This window comes from Tursiops truncatus, unplaced genomic scaffold (genome assembly GCF_011762595.2).
Source record: "Tursiops truncatus isolate mTurTru1 unplaced genomic scaffold, mTurTru1.mat.Y mat_scaffold_131_arrow_ctg1, whole genome shotgun sequence".
Taxonomy (NCBI): Eukaryota; Metazoa; Chordata; class Mammalia; order Artiodactyla; family Delphinidae; genus Tursiops; species Tursiops truncatus.
The window spans coordinates 76204-93658 of NW_022983184.1; positions in this window are offsets into that span (position 1 = coordinate 76204).

Consider the following 17455-nt stretch of genomic DNA (forward strand, 5'->3'; position numbering starts at 1 on the left):
GATCACTAGATATATTGCATAAATTAAATCTGAGATGAAGTGACTTGCAGGATATACATATTGACAGTTCTAGATAAACACACAAAGATTAGTCCAGTTTAAGCTTTTATATCAGTGTTTGAATAGCATGGACTCTAGAAATAATTTTATCTTTTGTACATTTATTTTATATATATATACACACACACACACACACACACACACATATAAATTGAGCCTCCTGCAGTAAGTATTGTTCACTCATAGAGGATTCTGTAGTGAAAGGATATAAAAGACCTACAGTTCAGTAGGAGGAGGAAGAATTAAATAAATGAATTTTTAAAAAAAGATAATTATAGATAGTGATAAGCATTTAAAAAATACAATATTGTATTGAGCTAGAGAGTTGCTCTTGGGGTGAGGGAAGGCATCTGCTCTAGACAGGGTATGGAGAGAGGGCTCCACTCCGACACTTATTCTGTAACACCAGACAAGGTATCGAACCTCTCTCATGTTCAATTCCCTTTTCTGCAAGTAGCCAGTATCTTTCTGGGGGTGCTGGGCTCAGCACTGGCATTCATCATCTCATTCACTTCTCATAAGAACCCTGCATGGTAGATTCTGTCAATATCCACATGGTAGATATGAGGAAATGGAAGCATAAAATTTATTAAGTCATTTTCCGAAGATCACTCAGCTACCGAGTGGTAGATCTAGAAATACAACCCAAGTCTTTGGTCTCAAGCACTTTGCTACACTGTCTCCCTAAAGTAGGATGGACCCAACCTTGAAGGGTTCCAGTAAGAATTAAGTGAGAACACACATTCAAATCACCCAACACAATACCTTCCCTAGCTTAGGCACTCAACCAGCTGCAGGCAATGTGCAGAATCTTGCGGGGGGGTGGGGGGTTGGGGTGGGGGTGGGGTTGGGGGGGCATGTTGGGAGACGGAATCTGAAATTGCAGAGGAATCTAGCCCAAGATAAATTTCAATATTTTTTTGAGATATATGTAGCAGGTTACCTGGCAGATTTCATGTGTTATCGTAAGTATCCATGGTCTATCATGTTCTTACTGTTAATGAGACGTCAATTCATTAAGGTGTCATATTGAGAGATTGGGTGGGCATATTATAATATGAAATGAGTGTGCCACCCAGTATTTGCTACAATTGTTTATTTTTTCCCTTTATTGACTCTTGCTCCCACTTCTCAGGATATTGCTATAGTACAAGAAAGGACAGAGCAGTAGACACAATTATACTTACCAGACAAGAAACCCCAAACTTGCACAACAATTCTGAGCTTTCTTTCCAAGGTAGCCTATAACTCCACAGGCAAAATCATCTCATGTGTTGTATATGTCATTTGAAATCAATCACTTTCACATCTGCCTAGCAAAAGAAAAAAACCAGCCAGTTCTCCTGAATCCTCTCTCTCCTGATTTCTGCATTGGGAAGTTTACTGACTGGTTCAGCAATGGCAGCTTCTATTGTGACTAGGCTTCACCACAATTTTACCCAATGTCACTAGAGGGCAGCAGCGAGGCCAGTGTAGGCATCACAAAATATTTGAGCAGGACACCAGGTGGCAGTGCTTCAGCTTTCTTTCTTGCTGCATGCAGTGTGCTAGAGCCTGATTCTCAAGGAAGGAAAATAGAAAGATTAAAGAGATAAAAGATTCCCAAAGGGGTGACATTTGAGTAAAGACATGAAGGAATTCAGAGGTGCACCATGTAGATATTTGGGGGCATAACATCACAATAGAGAGGACAAAGGCAAGGAGCACAGGTCTTGATATAGAAACATGCTTGGAGTGTTTAAGGAATAATATCTTTCCCTGTGGCCCCTTATTCTTCCCAGCACACTATTGCATAAGGAACTTGCTAAAGCATTCAGCACTGTTAACTGATTAGTGGATGATTTCCTCATCTATTGATCCTGGGGCAATTTGTGCCTAGGTTTGGCATCTTCTTTCCTAGTTCCCTTTAGGTTCCTGTTTAAACCAGTAATGTCACCATCACTGAGACATCCAGCCACCCTGTGCTGGGGCCAAGTGCTTCTCCATAGTTCAAACCTTGCTCTTTAGGAGCCCCGTAAATGCTACACTCTGGCTGGCAATAAAAGTTAGAGATGATATTCACAGTTAGGAAAGTTATGTCTCATTTCCCAAAAATTAAAAAAATTGGAACAATAAAATCTATCTCATAGGGTTTATGATATTTGAATTAGATAATGAATCTGAGATGCATCCTACAGTGCCTGACATATAGTAAGCCCAATAAGGACCAACTTTCTTTTTTCTAGTAAAACTTTCCTTTCCTTCAATGTCCGGGTCTGTGTTCTGTTACTGCTTGTTGTTTTCTCCACATCAGTTCAATGATGGGAGCTTCTAAGAAATTTACTTAATCACTTATTTTCCTGGAGACAGTCATTATTTTTCCCTCTCTTCTTAGGTCCTATTCTCCTAGCCATACTGATTCACTCAGGATGCTAAAAGGGAACAGATGAGGTTTTATTTTCATTTCCCTAATGAATAATAATAATATTCCCTGATGAATAATGATAATTTTTGTATATTTATTAGCTATTGGATATAATATTTCTGAATTGGATCTCCAAGATTTTCCCATTCTTATTAACTCTTTTTTTTTTTTAAACATCTTTATTGGAGCATAATTGCTTTACAATGGTATGTTAGTTTCAGCTTCACAACAAAATGAATCAGTTATATATATACATATGTTCCCATATCTCTTCCCGCTTGCGTGACCCTCCCTCCCACCCTCCCTATCCCACCCCTCCAGGCGGTCACACAGCACCGAGCTGATCTCCCTGTGCTATGCGGCTGCTTCCCACTAGCTATCTACCTTACATTTGGTAGTGTATACATGTCCATGCCTCTTTATTGCTTTGTCACCGTTTACCCTTCCCCCTCCCCATAGCCTCAAGTCCATTCTCTAGTAAGTCTGTGTCTTTATTCCTGTTTCACCCCTAGGTTTTTCATGACATTTTTTTTTCTTAAATTCCATATATATGTGTTAGCATACGGTATTTGTCTCTCTCTTTCTGACTTACTTCACTCTGTATGACAGACTCTAGGTCTATCCACCTCATTACAAATAGCTCAATTTCGTCTCTTTTTATGGCTGAGTAATATTCCATTGTATATATGTGCCACATCTTCTTTATCCATTCATCCGATGATGGACACTTAGGTTGTTTCCATCTCTGGGCTATTGTAAATAGAGCTGCAATGAACATTTTGGTACATGACTCTTTTTGAATTATGGTTTCTCAGGGTATATGCCCAGTAGTGGGATTGCTGGGTCATCTGGTAGTTCTATTCGTAGCTTTTTAAGGAACCTCCATACTGTTCTCCACAGTGGCTGTATCAATTTACATTCCCACCAACAGTGTAAGAGGGTTCCCTTTTCTCCACACCCTCTCCAGCATTTATTGTTTGTAGATTTTTTGATGATGGCCATTCTGACTGGTGTGAGATGATATCTCATTGTAGTTTTGATTTGCATTTCTCTAATGATTAGTGATGTTCAGCATTCTTTCATGTGTTTGTTGGCACTCTGTATATGTTCTTTGGAGAAATGTCTATTTAGGTCTTCTGCCCATTTTTGGATTGGGTTGTTTGTTCTTTTGTCATTAAGCTGCATGAGCTGCTTATAAATTTTGGAGATTAATCCTTTGTCAGTTGCTTCATTTGCAAATATTTTCTCCCATTCTGAGGGTTGTCTTTTGGTCTTCTTTATGGTTTCCTTTGCTGCGCAAAAGCTTTTAAGTTTCATTAGGTCCCATTTGTTTACTTTTGTTTTTATTTCCATTTCTCTAGGAGGTGGGTCAAAAAGGATCTTGCTGTGATTTATGTCATAGAGTGTTCTGCCTATGTTTTCCTCTAAGATTTTGATAGTTTCTGGCCTTACATTTAGGTCTTTAATCCATTTTGAGCTTATTTTTGTGTATGGTGTTAGGGAGTGATCTAATCTCATACTTTTACATGTAGCTGTCTAGTTTTCCCAGCACCACTTATTGAATAGGCTGTATTAACTCTTTTCTTATTGATTTACATGAGCTTTTAATATATATTGCATTTGAGTCTTTATCAGAAATATGCATTGCAAATACAGTTTACCATTCTGTGCCTTGACTTTCCCCCCTACTAGCAGTGATTTTTAACAAAGACAATTTTAAAATATCCTTTCATGTTCATAAGAAGCCAGTTTCAAAGTTTTATTTATTTGTTTTAACACTTCAAAAATGTTTTCACTTGGTGCCTTCTGATGTGAAATCAGGCATCATTCTTAATGATATTTCCCAGAATACAATATATCGATTTTCCCTGGGTATTGGCAAGATTATTTCCACTTAAATATTTAAGTGGATTTGCCTTCAATGCCTTGCAAATTTCTGCCAAAACCACAGTGGTGGACTTGCAGAATTCCTTATTCATCTTTATGGTTTTCCACATAGCATTGCTCCTGAATAAGAAACTTGTTTTTTAGGAAGTCAAGTAGTACAGTGAGTGAAGGTACTTGCTATGAGCAAATAGGTTATGGAATGGGTAATGGAAATGGTAGTTATAAATACCACCTACAATCATGTGGTCATTTGCAGAAACAAGAACTATAATACTTATGACAATTTCTTTTTCATTTTGATATGAATATGGTTATGTATACATTAACCATTTTTAAATCTCTCCCCTACTTGTCTGCCTGTGGTAACATATGATGTGCAAGTATAAGTTTATCTCATATCTCATTGTATCTCAGTGGTTAAGATGCAGGATTCAATGGGACAGTGTGAATGAGGTATAAGAGGAAAGAACACCACCCCAAAATGGATAAATTAACTGGGTGTACTCTCTTCGGGAGAGGGTTAGCTTGGTTTTGGTTGAATGGGGAATAACTGCATCTTATTAACAGGAAGCATAGTTTTGCTGTTGTGTTTATTTGAAAGTTGTGTTGTTAAAAGAGGTATAGATGGGTGACAGTTGACATAGAGGGTACTGTAGTAGCTTTGTAGTGTCTCAACTATCTGGAAATCTGTGTCCCAGAATTTGCTTCCTTGTATTGTTCTGGGTTAGGGTTGGCCACAAAAAAGACTTGCACAAGGTTTAGAAGGTAGTTGTCATGAAGTAGCCACATTTTTTATGCTCTGCTGGTTGGTGCAGGGCTCCAGGAACTGGGCAACTCACACATGTGGCTGCTGATGAACTAGCTCATCTTATTGTTGACTCACAACTCCTCTACCGCCCACCCGATCTCCTCCTCATCTTCTCTTTGTCTTGGACCAAGTATGCGTGTAGCATGAGGGCAAATGACACCCACTTCTCCTTGAGGTCACCCACCATTGTGAGACTGAAGGAGGTGAGAGACAGACAAGTTTTAGTGTGTCTTTGTGGGTACCATTGTCCTCATGGGTTCTAGTATCCGTACATGTCACAGTCTGTCCATGCTTTTGTCCACATCCAACTTTCCTTCCCAAATGACACTCTTAACAGTGAATTCAGGCTCAACACCAGATGTAAAGATAACAGCTTTGTATAGACACCTCCACCAGCTCTACCTATTGCCTGAGTGCTATTCTCTACAGTGAGCCTCTTATTCTAGATCACTTGTAATTTGCTTCTCTGATTGTACCCTGACACAAAGTCTAAGGGGAAAGGACTAAGGAAATGATTTTCATGACCATTTCAGATAACTAGACCCAGGTTTGTGATGTGAGTGTCTTTAGGTGGAAGTGCCACTTTAAATTATCAAGGAGCAAATTTTCAACATTAGACAATTTTACACATGTTCTGTGTGATGGACTTAAAGTCAAAAATTCAAGACTGAGTATGTATTAGTAGAAAGTTACTCTGGACATCTGTTCCCAAGTGAGATAGCAGGAGATTTTATTTAGAATTAAATCTCCTGATCCAGACCACAGATTAAGCAACCACAGGACTACCATTTCTTGTCTGGCATCTGCAGGTGTGCCTTTCAGCGTGGCTCCCGCAGCAAGGGGGCTCTCTCTTATTGAGCTCTGGGGTTTTTGTTTGGCTTTTCCTATTACTTCAAGCACTGTGAGGTCCCAGAGAGCACAGAAGTAGTTTGCAGAATCTTCCACCAGTAAGGCTGAAATGGTGAGGCTGATGAATTTTCGTCTTTCCTGAAAGTTTACAGAATAGCGGCCATTCTTTGCATTTTGGCCAGAAGAAATCTGATGAATAAGGAAAGTCATCTCTCCACTGGGAAGCTGCTTATACCAAACAATAACGTACCAGCTCAAGCTTGTTTCATACTGACAGCTCAAGGTGACCGCCTCCCCTAGCTGACTGGATATGGCTGGCTGGACTTGAGTAACTTTCTGGACCGCACCAAATCCTGTGGGAAAAAATCAGAAAACAGAGCTGAAGTAGTGAACAAAATAATGTAGGAATTAGACTAATTAGGACCCAAAGAAAAACCAAATTGAAATCATGATAAGCTTTCTTTTCTCCAATCCTCCTTTCCTCCCCAAGTCCATGTGAAGTACCATGTGCTTGTGTGCAGTCCTTTCAACCTGAACATTTGTACCCATATTTGGAACCATCCCTACCAGAGAAGATGAAGGCCAGGAATACCCAGGGCAGGCTGGAGAGCACCATGTGGCAAGAATTCCCCTGCACATATGTTTTCAGTTCTGCCTCAAGCTGAGAGTTCAGTGTCTTTGAGGGCCTAGCAGCACATATACATAGTACCTGGGTTCCTGTGTCACTCCTCCAAACAGGAAGTAGGGTGTTATGTTCATAGACCACGTGGTCAGTGCACAGATGGGGAAAAAGTCTGGCTCACCACAAAACTATGTCTACTTTTCTTCCCACGGTAATTGTTAGGCAGTGTGTGAAAAGGAGCATGGAAAAATTAGTATTAAAGTTTTGAGCTGAGGGGAACTACAGATTAAACAGGTTGACACGTGTTGATAATTATTCAGCAGAATAATTTTGCCGGTCCATTTAAAATAGAATTTAGTATAGGGTATGCACCCTTCTTGTAATCTACTTACTGGTCATTTATTTAGCCTCTCTTTACTTTTCTCCATTCTGAATCAGTGGAGTTCTTTTAAAACTCACAGATTTTCAGCTTTCTTGGTGAAAAGCAGTATTATCCAAAATAATTAATGTATCTCTTTTTTTTAACCGGGTTCTAGGGCTCTATTTAGAGTTTTCACTAAATAAAGTTACTTTAACATGAAATGTTAAAAAATCAGCCCCTCAGGTTTTCAGAATCTATTCAGTTTTTTATGTTTTCATGAAATTATAACAGGAATAATATATTCTTTTGAAACCTGACATTGAGTCTTATTTGTTAGACTTTGAGGAAGATCAGGATATTCCAGATATTCAGTCCTGTTGCCTCCCCAGGTAGAACTGTACTTAGTAGATCATGTGTCCTATGCTTGTCTTGATGTCACATTTTCTATCCCATTGGTCCAAAGTGTTCAGTCTCACTTGTGAGGAGCTGATTATTTTTCTCTTTGTAAAATAAAGTCAAGATAAGCACGCCAGATCTTTCTGTGACACAATGCTATAATGCACTCCTACAAAACATGTTATTTACAGGCTGTAAACACTCAGTACATGTCAATGCCACAGAAGTTGGTAACTGACGTTTTGTATACTGTTACACGTTCTTGTGGAATGTAGCTGTCAATCTTCCATTTGGTTTCATTGTTTTAACGGAAGAATTAAAAGAACCAAAGGCAAATAGACAAGTAGAAAAGAAAGTACAGACAAGGTCTCTAAAACAGTGCTAGTCCTTTGACTTTAAGGTCAAAATAACTCATTAATGAGTGTGGCAGGGGTGAGAGTGTATTTTTAGTTGAGACATCTACTCCTCTGTCCCATTTCACCTCTGAGTGCTGACAGGCAGCCGACGCCCTGGTTTGCAATTATGTGTAGCTAAGCAGAGGAGAGCCATGAATGCCCACAGCAGTCTGGGGAGCAGCATAATGGCAGGATTTCCCCCTTGTTGAAATGGCCCTGCTCTGAGTTCCTGACAGTAAAGGTGCAAGGTCCCTCAGCTGCACTATAGCAGCTGTCTCTGAAATGTAGTTTCTGGCTGGATCAAGTCTGAATGTGTATAACACCCAGGTTGGGAGATTTGGCCTGCCTTAAACATTGTGCTCCCTTTCCTTGTGGTTTAATGATAAATGATTATATATAGTAAAGGACAGTTCAGTGATCAATATTGAAGGACATATGGGAAGGAGATTTAGTACTTCAAATTTCCAAATTTAGTAAATTAATCTGTGATGGAATCTGAAGGGCTTACCAGAAACAAATTCATTATGAATCATGCTGTGTTTGCAAATATTCATTCATGTTCTTCTGATTGTTTTCTTGCCTCCAATTTCGATTCTAAGATGAAATATGTTCACTGAAACTCAACTTCCCTACAAAAGATAAGCCAGAAGCCATCACCCCGCTTCCTTCCTACATACCCGCCAAATCATGGGAACTGGTAACTTCACAACAGCAAATATCACTCAGACAAATGAGAACAAAACAGGGTTCTGACTTCTTTTATATCTCCAGTTGTGTATTGGAATAACAAATGGTAGTGGCAGTAAAATCATATTCACTTGTGATGTAACTCTATGCTTAACTTATTAGAAGTTGTAGGAAGCAAGGCTCCACAGGTCCTCTAAATCCAAATATTTGGCCATGTGTTTGTCATGAGTGCACATATATTGTTTGGTGCAATTCTATAATTATTGTTATAGTTGTCATGAAGACAAAGCTTCTCATAACATACTGTTTAATCAGTGAAAATATAAAAACTATTAACAGTATAAATGCTTTTCCAAAATAAAAATATTTCCTTCTCTTGACATTGAAGGATTGAAGATTCTTTTCCATTTTATCCTGAAATTTCATCTAATGAAGTTGTTTATGCCAAATGATCAAATTTCAAGCATTTTATTTTGTTTCAGCACCTCATAAAGAAACCCCAATGAGAATAACTGAGTTATTCTGTTGTAGATTGTCTTCATACTCTCCTTGATTCCTTTATGGCAATTCCAAATTCACATATCATATGAGGGCACAGAATCACTACTGGAGTTCCCAGATCTTCCCTAGTCCCTCCCTGTGACATCCTTGATGACTGTTTTCTCATGCTGACCATGCATTCCCATCCAGGCATTATATCTTATTTTAATCTTGTATATTTCATTCAAGTGAAAGCTACTCTACTCATATATACATTCTACTCCGAATTTGTTATTAAACTGTTCAAACTACTGGAAAAAAAGCAAAACGAACTTTGAGAGCCAGAGGAATTCATATAGTGACATCTTTTTTTTTTAATTTTAAACTATAGTCATCATGCTGTACATTGCATCCCCAGGAGTAATTTATCTTTAACTGGAAGTTTGTACCTGTGGAACACCTTCACAGACTCCCACCCCCATGCCCACTGATTCTGAGAATCGCCAATCTGTTCTCTGTACCTGTGAGTTCTGCTGTGTGTGTATGTCTGTGCCTGTGCTTTAGATTCCACATACAAGTGATTTCATACAGTATTTTTTTAATTTTAATTTTCATACAGTATTTGACTTTGTCTTCACTTAACATTATGCCCTCTAGTTTCATCCATGTTGTAAATGGCAGGGTTTCTTTTTTTTTTGATGACATTATCCTTGTTCATTCATCTGTCAATGGACACTTAGGTTGTTTCCAAGTCTTGGCTATTGTAGATGAGCTGCAATGAAGAGATATCTTTTTGAGATGGTGCTTTTATTTCCTTCAGGTATATACCCAGAAGTGGAAATCCTGGATCGTATAGTAGTGCTCGTTTTAATTTTTTTGAGGCATCTCCATACTGTTTGCCATAGACATTGCACTCATTTACATTTCCACTGACAGTTCACAGGGTTCCCTCTTTTTTACATTCTTACCAACACTTTTTTCCTTTTCTTTTTGATAATAGCCATTCTGACAGGTGTAAGGTGATACCTCATTTTCATTTTGATTTTCATTTCCCTGATTATTAGTCATGTTGAGGATCTTCTAATTCACCCATTGGCCATTTGTATGGCTTCTTTGGGAAAATGTTTATTCAGATGATCTGCCTATTTTTTAATCAGATTGCTTTTTCTATTGATCATATGATATTTTAATATATTTTGATATTAACCCCTTATCAGATATATAATTGGAAAATATTTTCTCCCATTCCCTAGATTGCCTTCTCATTTTGTTCCTGGTTTCTTTTGCCTCACAGTTTGATGTAGTCCCACTTGTTTATTACTGCTTTTGTTGTCTTTGCTTTTGATGTCAAATACAAAAAATCATTGCCAAGACAGATGTCAAGGAATTTGTTCTGTATGTTTTCTTCTAGGAGTTTTATTGGGTTAGGTCTATGTTCAAGTCCCTAATCCAATTTGAGTTGATTTTTGTGTATGGTGTAAGAGAAGTGTCCAGTATCATTCTTTTGCATAGGGCTTTCCATTCTTCTTCACACCATTTATTGAAGAGACTTTCCTTTCCTGAAAGTATATTTTTGGCTTCTTTTTCATGAATTAATTGACTATGTACACATGGGTTTATTTTTACTTTTGTGTTTTAACATCTTTATTGGAGTATAATTGCTTTACAATGTTGTGTTAGGTTCTGCTGTATAACAAAGTGAATCAGCTATATGTATACATATATCCCCATATACCCTCCCTCTTGCATCTCCCCCCAACCCTCCCTATCCCGCCCCTCTAGGTGGGCACAAAGCACCGAGGTGATCTCCCCGTGCGATGCAGCTGCTTCCTACTAGCTATCTATTCTAGATTTGGTAGTGTATATATGTCAATGCTACTCACTCACTTCGTCCCAGCTTACCCTTCCCCCTCCCTGTGTACTCAAGTCCATTCTCTACATCTGCGTCTTTATTCCTGTCCTGCCCCCAAGTTCATCAGAACTTTTTTTCTTTTTTTTTAGATTCCACATATATGTGTTAGCATACGGTATTTGTTTTTCTCTTTCTGAATGACTTCACTCTGTATGACAGACTCCAGGTCCATCCACCTCACTACGAACAACTCAATTTCGTTTCTTTTTATGGCTGAGTAATATTCCATTGTATATATGTGCCACATCTTCTTTATTCATTCATCTGTCCATGGACATTTAGGTTGCTTCCATGTCCTGGCTATTGTAAATAGGGTTTCAATGAACAGTGTGGTACATGCTTCTTTTTGAATTACGGTTTTCTCAGGGTATATGCCCAGTAGTGGGACTGCTGGGTCATATGATAGTTCTGGTTTTAAGGAACCTCCATACTGTTCTCCATAGTGGCTGTATCAATTTACATTCCCACCAACAGTGCAAGAGGGTTCCCTTTTCTCCACACCCTCTCTAAAATTTATTGTTTGTAGAATTTTTGATGATGGCCATTCTGACCGGTGTGAGGTGATACCTCATTGTAGTTTTGATTTGCACTTCTCTAATGAGTAGTGATGTTGAGCATCTTTTAATGCATTTGTTGGCAATCTGTATATCTTCATCGGAGAAATGTCTATTTAGATCTTCTGCCCAGTTTTGGATTGGGTTGTTTGTTTCCTTGATATTGAGCTGCATGAGCTGCTTGTATATTTCGGAGATTAATTGTTTGTCAGTTGCTTCGTTTGCAACAAAATATTTTCTCCCATTCTGAGGGTTATCTTTTTATCTTGTTTATGATTTCCTTTGGTGTGAAAAAGCTTTTAAGTTTCATTAGGTCCCATTTGTTTATTTTTGTTTTTATTTCCATTTCTCTAGGAGGTGGGTCAAAAAAGATATTGCTGTGATTTATGTCAAGGAGTGTTCTGCCTATGTTTTCCTCTAAGAGTTTGATAGTGTCTGGTCTTACATTTAGGTCTTTAATCCATTCTGAGTTTATTTTTGTGTATGGTGTTAGAAAGTGTTCTAATTCATTCTTTTACATGTAGCTGTCCAGTTTTCCCAGCACCACTTATTGAAGAGGCTGTCTTTTCTCCATTGTATGTTCTTGCCTCCTTTATCAAAGATAAGGTGATCATATGTGCGTGGGTTTATCTCTGGGCTTTCTATCCTGTTTCACTGATCTAGACTTCTGTTTTTGTGCCAGTACCATACTGTCGTGATTACTGTAGCTTTGTAGCATAGTCTGAAGTCAGGGAGCCTGATTCCTCCAGATCCATTTTCCTTTCTCAAGATTGCTTTGCCTATTCAGGGTCTTTTGTGTTTCCATGCAAAGTTTAAAATTTTTGGTTCTAGTTCTGTAAAAAAAAAAATGCCATTGTTAGTTTGGTAGGGATTGCATTGAATCTGTAGATTGCTTTGGTAGTATTGTCGTTTTCACAATGTTGATTCTTCCAATTGAAGAACATGGTATATCTCTCTATCTGTTTCTCCATCTGAAGCAATCTGTTTAATTTCTTCCATCAGTGTCTTATAGTTTTCTGCATACAGGTCTTTTGTCTCTTTAGGTAGGTTTATTCCTAGGTATTTTATTCTTTTTGTTGCAATAGTAAATGGGAGTGTTTCCATAATTTCTCTTTCAGATTTTTCATCATTAGTGTATAGGATGCAAGAGATTTCTGTGCATTAATTTTGTGTCCTGTTACTTTACCAGATTCATTTATAAGCTCTAGTAGTTTTCTGGTATCATCTTTAGGACTCTCTATGTATAGTAGCATGTCATCTGCAAACAGTGACAGCTTTACTTCTTCTTTTCCGATATGGATTCCTTTTATTTCTTTTTCTTTTCTGATTGCTGTGGCTAAAACTTCCAAAACTATTTTGAATAATAGTGGCGAGAGTGGACAACCTTTGTCTTGTTCCTGATTTTAGAGGAAGTGGTTTCAGTTTTTCACCACTGAGGATGATGTTGGCTGTGGGTTTGTCATATATGGCCTTTGTTACATTGAGGTAAGTTCCCTCTATGCCTACTTTCTGGAGAGCTTTTATCATAAATAGGTGTTGAATTTTGTTGAAAGCTTTTTCTGCACCTATTGAGATGATCATATGGTTTTTCTCCTTCAATTTGTTAATATGGTGTATCACATTGATTGATTTGCATATACTGAAAAATCCTTGCATTCCTGGGATAAACCTCACTTGATCATGGTTTATGATCCTTTTAATGTGTTGTTGGATTCTGTTTGCTAGTATTTTGTTGAGGATTTGTGCATCTATGTTCATCAGTGATATTGGTCTATAGTTTTCTTTCTTTGTGACACCTTTGGTTTTGGTATCAGGGTGATGGTAGCCTCATAGAATGAGTTTGGGAGTGTTCCTCCCTCTGCTATATTTTGCAAGAGTTTGAGAAGGATGGTGTTAGCTCTTCTCTAAATGTTTGATAGAAATCGCCTGTGAAGCCAACTGGTCCTGGGCTTCTGTTTGTGGGAAGATTTTTAATCACAGTTTCAATTTCAGTGCTTGTGATTGGGCTATTTATATTTTCTATTTCTTCCTGGTTCAGTCTCAGGAAGTTGTGCTTTTCTAAGAATTTGTCCATTTCTTCCAGGTTGTCCGTTTTATTGGCATGTAGTTGCTTGTAGTAATCCCTCATGATCCTTTGTATTTCTGCAGTGTCAATTGTTACTTCTCCTTTTTCATTTCTAATTCTGTTGATTTGAGTCTCCTTCTCTTTTTTCTTGATGAGTCTGACTAGTGGTTTATCAATTTGTTTATCTTCTCAAAGAAAGAGCTTTTAGTTTTATTGATCTTGGATATTGTTTCCTTCATTTCTTTTTCATTTATTCCTGATCTGATCTTTATGACTTCTTTCCTTCTGCTAAATTTGGGGTTCTTTTGTTCTTCTTTCTCTAATAGCCTTAGGTGTAAGTTTAGGTTGTTTATTTGAGCTTTTTCTTGTTTCTTAAGGTAGGATTGTATTGCTATAAACTTCCCTCTTAGAACTGCTTTTGGGGCATCCCATAGGTTTGGGGTCGTCGTGTTTTCATTGTCATTTGTTTCTAGGTACTTTTTGGTTTCCTCTTTGATTTCTCAGTGATCTCCTGGTTATTTAGTAGTGTACTGTTTAGCCTCCATGTGTTTGCATTTTTTACAGTTTTTTTCCTGTAATTGATATCTAGTTTCATAGTGTTGTGGTCAGAAAAGATACTTGATATAATTTAAATTTTCTTAAATTTACCAAGGGTGGATTTGTGACCCAAGATGTGATCTCTCCTGGAGAATATTCCATGAGCACTTGAGAAGAAAGTATTCTGTTGTTTTGGATGGAATGTCCTATAAATGTCAATTAAATCCATGTTGTTTAATGTGTCATTTAAAGCTTCTGTTTCCTTATTTATTTCCATTTTGGATGATCTGTCCACTGCTGAAAGTGAGGTGTTAAAGTCCACTACTATGATTGTGTTACTGTCAATGTCCCCTTTTATGGCTATTAGCATTTGCCTTATGTATTGAGGTGCTCCTGTGTTGGGTGTATAAATATTTAATTGTTATATCTTCTTGGATTGATCCCTTGATCATTATGTAGTGTCGCTCTTTGTCTCTTGTAGTCGTCTTTATTTTAAACTCTATTTTGTCTGATATGAGAATTGCTACTCCAGCTTTCTTTTGATTTCCATTTGCATGGAATATCTTTTTCCATCCCCTCACTTTCAGTGTGTATGTGTCCCTAGGTCTGAAGTGGGTCTCTTGTAGACAGCATATATACAGGTCTTGCTTTTCTGTCCATTCAGCCAGTCTATGTCTTTTGGTTGGAGCATTTAATCCATTTACATTGAAGGTAATTATCAATATGTAGTTCCTATTCCCATTTTCTTAATTGTTTTGGGTTTGTTATTGTAGGTCTTTTCCTTCTCTTGTGTTTCCTGCCTAGAGAAGTTCTTTTAGCATTTGTTGTAAAGTTGGTTTGGTGATGCTGAATCCTCTTAGCTTTTGCTTGTCTTAAAGGTTCTAATTTGTCCGTCAGATCTGAATGAGATCCTTGCTGGGTAGAGTAATCTTGGTTGTAGGTTTTTCCCTTTCATCACTTAAAATATGTCCTGGTACTCCCTTCTGGCGTGCAGAGTTTCTGCTGAAAGATCAGCTGTTAAACTTATGGGCATTCCCTTGTATATTATTTGTTGTTTTTCCCTTGCTACCTTTAATCTTTTTTCTTTGTATTCAACTTTTGATAGTTTGATTAATATGTGAATTGGCGTGTTTCTCCTTGGATTTATCCTGTATGGGACTCTCTGCACTTCCTGGGCTTGACTGACAATTTCCTTTCCCATATTAGGGAAGTTTTCAACTATAATCTCTTCCAGTATTTTCTCAATCCCTTGCCTTTTCTCTTCTTCTTCTGGGACCCCTATAATTCGAATGTTGGTGCATTTAATTTTGTGCCAGAGGTCTCTGAGTCTGTCGTTGATTCTTTTCATTCTTTTTTCTTTATTCCGCTCTGCGGTAGTTATATCCACTATTCTCTCTTTCAGGTCACTTACCCATTCTTCTGTCTCAGTTTTTCTCTATTGATTCCTTCTAGAGAATTTTTAATTTCATTTATTTTGTTGTTCATCATTGTTTGTTTGCTCTTTAGTTCTTCTAGGTCCTTGTTAAACGTTTCTTGTATTTTCTCCATTCTATTTCTAAGATTTTGGATCATCCTTCCTATCATTACTCTGAATCCTTTTTCAGGTAGACTGCCTATTTCCTCTTCATATTTTTTGCTCTGGCGGGTTTTTCCCTTACTCTTTCCTCTGCTGCATATTTCTCTGTCTTCTCATTTTGTTTAACTTACTGTGTTTGGGTTTCCTTTTTACAGGCTGCAGGTTCATAATTCCCCTTGCTTTTGGTGTCTGCCCCCATTGGATAAGGTTAGTTCAGTGTCTTGTGTAGGCTTCCTCGTGGAGGGGACTGGTGTCTTTGTTCTGGTGGGTGGGGTTGGATCTTGTCTTTCTGGTGGTCAGGGCTGCATCCAGTGGTGTGTTTTGTGGTGTCTGTGAGCTTAATATTATTTTAGGCAGCCTCTCTGCTGATGGGTAAGGCTGTGTTCCTGTCTTACTAGTTGTTTGGCATAGGGTGTCCAGCACTGGAGCTTGCTGGCCATTGGGTGGAGCAGGGTCTTAACATTGAGGTGGAGATCTCTGGGAGTGCTCTCACTGATTGATATTACATGTGGCCGGGAGGTTTCTAGTGGTCCAATGTACAGAACTCAGCTCTTCCACCTCAGAGGCTCAGGCCTGACACCAGGCTGGAGCACCTAGACAACAGGGGCTTATATTTGGACTCTCCATTCTGCTCCATTGATCAATGTGTCTTTTTTTATGCCACTACCAGTGTTTTGACTACTATAGCTTTGTAATATAGTTTGAAATAAGCAAATGTGATGCCCTCAGTTTTGTTCCTCTTTCTCTAGATTGCTTTGGCTACTCATGGTCTATTTTGGTACCATACAAACTTCAGGATTGTTTTGTTCTATTTCTGTGAAAAGTGCCATAGAATTTTGACAAGGATTTCATTCAATCTGTAGATTGCTTTGGGTACTATGGATATTTCAACAATTTAATTTTTTATGTCCATGAGAACAAAGTATCTTCCCATTTATTTTTGTCTTCTCAATTTCCTTAATCAATGTCTTATAGATTTCAATGTACAGGTCTTTCACTTCCTTGTTTAAATTTATTCCTAAATATTTTCTGTTCGATGCAATTGTAAATGGAATTGTTTTCTTAACATCACCTTCTGATAGTTTGTTAGTAGTATGTGGAAACGCAAGTGATTTTTGTGTATTGCTTTTCTATCCTGCAACTTCACTGAATTTGTGTATTAATTCTAACATATACTGACATCTTGTGGGCACGTCTCCCACTGCTAAGCCAAATGATGTGATTTTCTTTTCACTTTCTCTTTTTATGTATGAAAAAGTGCACTTTAATAACTGGAGTAGGAAGTCTCTATGCTGTTTATTTTCGGTTGAACAATGTTTAGTTCATAAGCAAGTTAAAAGATTTTTCTAATGGAATTTTTATTGGCATTTCTGTGGCCTATTCAGGAAGAACACCAAGTCTTATACAGCCTTGAGAGGAGGGGGAAAGTCTCTCTAAATGACAAGAAAGATGGGGCTTCCCTGGTGGTGCAGTGGTTAAGAATCTGCCTGCCAATGCAGGGGACACGGGTTCGAGCCCTGGTCTGGGAAGATCCCACATGCCACAGAGCAACTAAGCCCATGCACCACAACTACTGAGCCTGCGCTCTAGAGCCCGTGAGCCACAACTACTGAGCCCATGTGCCGCAACTACGGAAGCCAAGGCGCCTACATCCCATGCTCCACAAGAGAAGCCACCGCAATGAAAAGCCCACGCACTGCAACGAAGAGTAGCTCCCGCTCTCCGCAACTAGAGAAAGCCCGTGCGCTGCAACGAACACCCAACACAGCCAAAAATAAAATAAATAAATTCATAAAAATTTTAAAGAAAAGAAATACTTTTTAAAAAATAACAAGAAAGAGTAAATGAGACTCAGATACAGA